We start from the raw sequence: 6,651 nt of genomic DNA, 5'->3' as shown, positions 1-6,651 counted from the left end.
GAGTATTTTGTTCAGGTTTACAACTTACGCAGTTTTACTGCAATCTTACAAACGCTGTGGTCTGGAGAAGTGCCAGCAAAGGTAGCAGGAACACACAAATTAAGGAACGCAGTGGATGGCTAACTCAAGAGATACTGAGGAGCACAGTCGTGGCTGGCTTGATCTAAGCTGGGGTTGTGCTGCAGCCGAAAGGCCGGGCCTGCTGCACGCGTGTCCCTTGCAACCGCTCTGGCAAGTGGCAGCCGTGGGCTGAGTCGTGTCAAATTTGAGCCTTGCTCAAATGCTGATTGTCATTGCATTGCTGAGCTGATCTGCTTGGGGGATTGCTGAAGCAAGTAAGGGAAGGGCTAGGAAGGTTCAAAAGGGAGAAGAGAGGACTAGCCCTTTCAGTTGTGCTGGACGATGCTGCCAGGCAAAACTGGGGTCTGATGGAAAGGGTGACTGGAGTGTGGGGCCAGGGAAGGGTCACACTGCTTCCAATTGCTGCCGAGTACTTGTGAATTGAGCATGTGCATGTGCATATATGTGTGTCTTCAGGTTTTTCTTTTGTAACTCCAATATTATAATCAAATGTTTATTTTCAAATGTCCAGTAATATTGCCTCTGACTGGACTGGCAGGTGCTCAGGACTTAGGGTATCCCAAAGCAGGGGCGAGCTGGCAGACGTGCCCTGGGGTTTCCAGGATATGAGGACAAGTTCTAGACCTTGCTGTAATGGCCAGTTTGGAGATGTTACAGGTGTCCCTGCCAGGAGCAGGCTGTTTGGCAGGTGACAATCACTCAAGTGATGTCTAGCTTCAAGTCATGCTCACTGCACGATATGGAAGCAAGGTGCAGAGACTGGGCAGGGAGCAGGCCCTGAGCTACCTCACCCTCCTTCGGGGGCAGTCCACAGCACAGACACTGACTTGCTTGAGGTAGAGCCAGCAGGGCCGTCCTCCTATCAGCCATGACCCTTCCAAATTTTCCAGCAGACACACAATCTCTCTTCCCTGCAGACCACCCTACTTGCTCGAGTTTTCTAAACTGAATCCTTCTAGTACAGGGACTAGTTGCCTGCAGCCCCTACAAGCGTAGGAAACAAGGCTAAAGCAGAAGACACCAACTCATGAAAGCAGGGCAGGCAGAGCTAACGATAAAACAAGGTAAGCAAGGCAAGATGAGAAAGTGGTTGGTTTATTATAACGCTCTTTTGAAAACATACAGTTACCACAGAATGCAAGTGCTGCTGTTGAACGGGTTATTATGAGGGATTTGAGTGGAGAGGGAGTAGGTAGCAGTGCTTCAGCTCCGCAGGTAGCCACAGTATGTAGAGGGAATGCAGGGTCACTGGTGAGACAAACATCCACGGGATTGTGGATGCAGCATTCCTTAGGAATTATGTGGCACCTGTGGGGAAGCCCTGAGGGGAGTTTGAGAGAAAGGGCTCGTGTGGTCACAGCTGGGGGCAGTGACTGTTTTGGTGACAACCTCCTGCTGAAAGCAGGAACAATAGACTCAGGAAGGAAGGAGGTAGTGAAGTCAAAGGGGGAGACTGCAGGACCTGGAAGAAGACTTCCAGCTGATAGGATAGAAAGGAAACTAAGGGAGGAAGGGACCACTGGATCTGTAAATAGCTGGACACAGTGAAAGCACTGAGAGTGAAGAGAGACTATGGGCCCCCACGCTAAGGGGAAGAAGTGCTGACCACCACTGCACTGCTTGTGGAGAAAGGTCTCAAGCTGCAGCTGTAATTGCCTTAAGCTGAGAGACTGACAAACCAGGAACCTCTGCAAGCAGGGTTACTGAATGATAAAAACCAGGAGGACAGGGTCAGTAAAATGGATGTGCTGAAAGTGGCTGGGGTATTTTGGCCTGAAATTTGGTTTGGTTCTGCATAGTCAAGATGTTCCAACAGAAAACCAGCCAATTTCTACCAGTTACAGAGCCTACCCTGTTGCCCCCTCTTCCCCCCTTTGATCAGAAGATGGATCTGTTTGATCTTCTAAGAATCTAGGTAGCTTAGTACAGTCGCACTCCCTTGCAGCCCCTGAGTTTCCCAGCTCCTTGTAGCCTGTGCAACACTTGATTACAAGTCTTCTTGTGGGGTTTTTTGTGCAAGGTCTGTCTGAAGACACTTAGCTTCATAGCATTCAGCCTTCCTATTCTTGATTGTTTTGCACAACCTTTCCCACCAGCCTGTGGTGGGTATTTTCCAAGCACATTTCCATGGCTCAAGATGGAGTTTGTGGCACTGGCTTTGTGTCAGGTTCAGTCCCATGACTAGTCTCTGTGCAGTTACCCTACAAACAATCACCTACCGGTCTGAGGGGAGTGTTCAAGCCCATTTTAACCACAGCACCAGCTTTTTTCACAAGCAGAGAATTTTGCAGCCTGCTGCAAATGCTGGCAGCTCTAGAAATGCAATGGAGGCAGCCCCAGTTCATGCAGGGCCTGTGCTTCAGTCAAGGAGAACCTGCCTGGAATAGCAGAGCTGAGCTCCACACAGCTGCAGCCTTGGGCCGGGCCTGCGAACAGGGCAGAAGCCAAGGGAGTGCAGGACAGCTTCCAACAGCTCTGAAGGGTCTCTGTGCAGGATTGCCACATACTTGCACCTGCCTCAGCACTTCCTGCCAAGCAGAACAGCCGCAAACAAGGACAGGGGATAGGGAAGTGGGATGGAAAGTGAACTGAAGCACCAATGGCCCCAAGCTCCCCATGGGGCTGCAGGAGTGCCACCAAGAGTTAGTAGCTAACCACAACTCTCAGCTGCCATCACTGACCACAGCTGTCCTGTGGCTCTGCCGCCCAGATTTTGCCTACAGGGCAGAAGGATCATTAGTGGGTTGAGCAAGTTCAGCTGCTGCTTTGGGGAAATGGGTGTCATAGAGAATCTTCAGCTTCCTCTTCGTAGAAAATTCATGATCAACAGGAAAGCCAAACTTTGCATGATACTTCAGAAGTTCTTTTTCAGGAAGATGTCAGGACCAAATTAATTATTTGCCAAACACAGATGTATAAGCTTTCCACAAGGGGTGGCTTCATTAAAAAAATAAAATATGACTAGATAATGTTTTCATTGTGTTGCCCATCAGGCACAGAGATACATCTGCATGTTTTTACAGAAGCCATGGGGGAAGAACAGGCTTTGCTGGCCTTCTGGAATTCAGGCACACCAATTAGTTCATGTGTGCACGTCTCCACTCACACACAAAACTTCTGGCATGCCACAGATGACAAGTTTCAACTAGAGCCTTTGTGGTTAACAAATCCTCATTTGCTTCTGTGGAAAACTAAGTCTCCAGGCAGAGCTATTAGTTTAATAGAAGATCATTACATGTGTTTGGGTTTTCTTTTCCTCTCCCTTCAGCTGGTTCTTTACTACACAAGCTCTCTTTTACTATTCCACTTAGGTTTGGGTAGTCAGGCAGCCAAGTGCCATGCCAAAATTTATGAGGTACAGTCCAGCCAAGCAATTCTTCATTCTCAATGTGTTGTCTCCTGTTCATTACTCAAGCTCCTGGCAGGAATTTCTGATCTGCAAACATTCCTTTAGGGGACTTGTTCACACAAACTGTAGTATGCCACTATTTCTGGAAACCTTCAAGCAGCCCAATATGATGAGGTGGTCGTGTTTTCCTAGGAAAATACATCAGTTCAGACTTTGTCCTGTGGAATTTCAGGCTGTTTGTACTGTAATCAGAGGTCTTGTCTGCTGGACATTTCTATCCTCATAGCAGGTTCTGGCCACACCTAACTCCGTCCCTAATTATAGCCTGACTAGAACTCAGGAGGTGAACTGAAGTCAAGCCTCCATGTTCTCCTTTGTAACTCCCTTCTAGAATTTTTTAACCTTGCATAAAAGGCTAGCATTAGCATTTGAAAATATCCAGACTAACAAGGTGAATTTCACTTTTCATTACAGCACATCTCAGGTGATTTTATCCCTCTTTTTGTCTCTGTTACCTCCCAGGCCTGGCAGGCACCCTCTCTGCATGTTCATGTGTTAGGACAAAGCAGCAACAAACCACACGGTTGGGGGTCAGCAAGTTTCAATTACTGTACAACACTGATGATACTTTACCTGGGACAGAGTACTGAAAACAGAGACTGGATCTTTAAATAAATCCAAGTGCTTATACACAAACACCTCTAATTATGTGGCATAACCTTAGAGGTTTCTCCAAATATTGTACTCAGAATAATAGGTAAATTCATAGCTAAACCAAGGCTTTTTTAACGTCTGTTGCTTAGATCTTTAATTGCCTTTAACTTTTCTTGAGAAATGACATTACTGATTCAGAACAAAACGCTTTAGCCTTGTTTCTTTGGTTTGTACCCCTCTCCCCCACAATCATTAAATATAGTACTAGGGATACTTTCAGCAAGAACTTTCAATGGCTGATAACATTTCTGTGGTCTTACAAAAGTACTAAATAGCCTTGGTCTCAGATCTCTCTGTCCATGGCAGACAACCTTTCAAGGCATCCAAGGTGCTGTAAAAGGTTAATTTCTGCTCTGTCTGGCAGGCAGTGAACAAGATGTTTGTGTTTCTTTAATCTCTCATTAAGTGTTTGAATCTGTCCATCCCCACCTCCTTTTCAATCTTCACTTGTTAAACATCCATTTTGGGTCACTAGCTGCTGTTAACATTCTGCAGTTATTTAATCCTAAATGCTCACCTGTGACTTCAGACTTCCTTACCTGTATCAGCCCTTTTCCAAACAGCTCTGGATCAGTTCGCCCTGGCATGGTTGGTGGAGGCTTGACTGTGCTCTGCAAGTCTGTGTTAACAAAGTTCCTCACATGCACTAACCCAAAATAAGAATATCGCTACAGAAGGCTACTACAAACTCACAATGCATCTCAACAACAGTGGCAAGCACATGGAGTAAGTAAACCATTTTAAAACTATTGTTAGGTTTTGTTTTCCCAAAAATGGTAGCTTTTCTTTTTTTTTTTTGTTCCTTCAAGCTCTTGGACTCATCCTGTATGTGCATCAGTCCTCATGTTTGAATACACAGAGCACCAGGATCAGGACCCCACTTTGTCTCAGCAGTCTCAGAGGCTTCCAAGTACAGAAAGACAGGCCAGAGAGAGGTTTGATAGGTCCTCCCTGCTGAATGGCACTTAACAACTGGGCGTAAGTACACATGCAGCAATTTGGGACCAGGAGAGGAGTTATCCCTCTATAGCTAATGTTGTGCCAGCCAGCAGGTAGCTTCCATGCTCCGCTACCCTTCATTGCAACCTTTGGCAAAAGAGGGAGCACACTTGTAGCATGCCTAAGTCAAAAATATGTAAAAGGAAAGAGGGTCTCTGCTGTGCACTGCGTGTTCAAGGAGAGAGGTATAGCCAAAATAATCTAGAAGCATTAGAAACCCCAACCCATACTAGCACATTCCTAAGCAGGACAGCACTGGCAGCTCAGGCTGCCTTTTCAGTGCCAGCCTTTGGTGTGCTACCCTTGGGTCACAACCACCCCCAGCAGCGCTACAGGCTTGGGGAGGAGTGGCTGGAGAGCTGCCAGTCAGAGAGGGACCTGGGGGGGTGATTGACAGCCGGCTGAACAGGAGCCAGCAGTGTGCCCAGGGGGCCAAGAAGGCCAATGGCATCCTGGCTTGTGTCAGCACTAGCGTGGCCAGCAGGGACAGGGAAGGGATCTGACCCCTGTACTCAGCACTGGTGAGGCCGCACCTCGATTCCTGTGTTCAGTTTTGGGCCCCTCACCCCAAAAAGGCCATTGAATGACTCGAGCGTGTCCAGAGAAGGGCAACGGAGCTGGTGCAGGGTCTGGAGCACAGGTCTGATGGGGAGCGGCTGAGGGAACTGGGGGGGTTTAGTCTGGAGGAGGCTGAGGGGAGACCTCATCGCCCTCTACAGCTCCCTGAAAGGAGGGTGCAGAGAGGGGGATGAATCTCTTGAACCAAGTAACAAGCGATAGGACAAGAGGGAATGGCCTCAAGTTGTGCCTGAGAAGGTTTAGACTGGATATTAGGAAGTATTTCTTTGCAGAAGGGGTTGTTGGGCATTGGAATGGGCTGCCCAGGGCAGGGGGGGAGTCCCCATCCCTGGAGGGGTTGAAGAGTCAGGTTGACCCAGCACTGAGGGATCTGGTGGAGTTGGGAATGGTCAGAGTGAGGTTCATGGTTGGACTGGAGGAGCTTCAAGGTCTTTTCCAACCGAGATGATTCTGTGATTCTGTGTCTCAAAGCCCATTCTAGCTCAGGTTCAGTCTACTCCAACCTGCTGCCACAGAGTTCTGTTCACAACTTGTTAGCCTGAACAGCCGCATCATGCGAGATGGAAGCCTGTTTCTCCTGTCCCCAAGCTATGCTGCTGTTCATTCCTGGTGTTATCCCAGTCACTGGAAGGCAGTGGGAGGGGACAGCCAGGTTGAGGCTGTATCACTTCACCTGCAGGCATGTTAGCTCCCCTGGTAGGGCATCTGGTCAAAGGATACTGCAGACTTCTGAAAGATGTGGGAGAATAAATAGATTTCTGCCTGTCAGCTGATGGAGCCAAAAAGGGGAAGCAATACTACAAGTTCCCTATTACCCTGACTATCCAGAGCTCCTTGAACAGGAAGCCTGGGGGCAGGGCAGTCCCCACCACCCTATGGATGTATGTGCATTGAAGCCAAGGAAGTCTGCATGCTGTTTAAGAGCTGCA

Source organism: Athene noctua, chromosome 6 (genome assembly GCF_965140245.1).
Source record: "Athene noctua chromosome 6, bAthNoc1.hap1.1, whole genome shotgun sequence".
In the NCBI taxonomy this organism is placed as follows: Eukaryota; Metazoa; Chordata; class Aves; order Strigiformes; family Strigidae; genus Athene; species Athene noctua.
The sequence above is the reverse complement of the archived record's forward strand: the minus strand, read 5'-3'. Positions refer to the sequence as shown.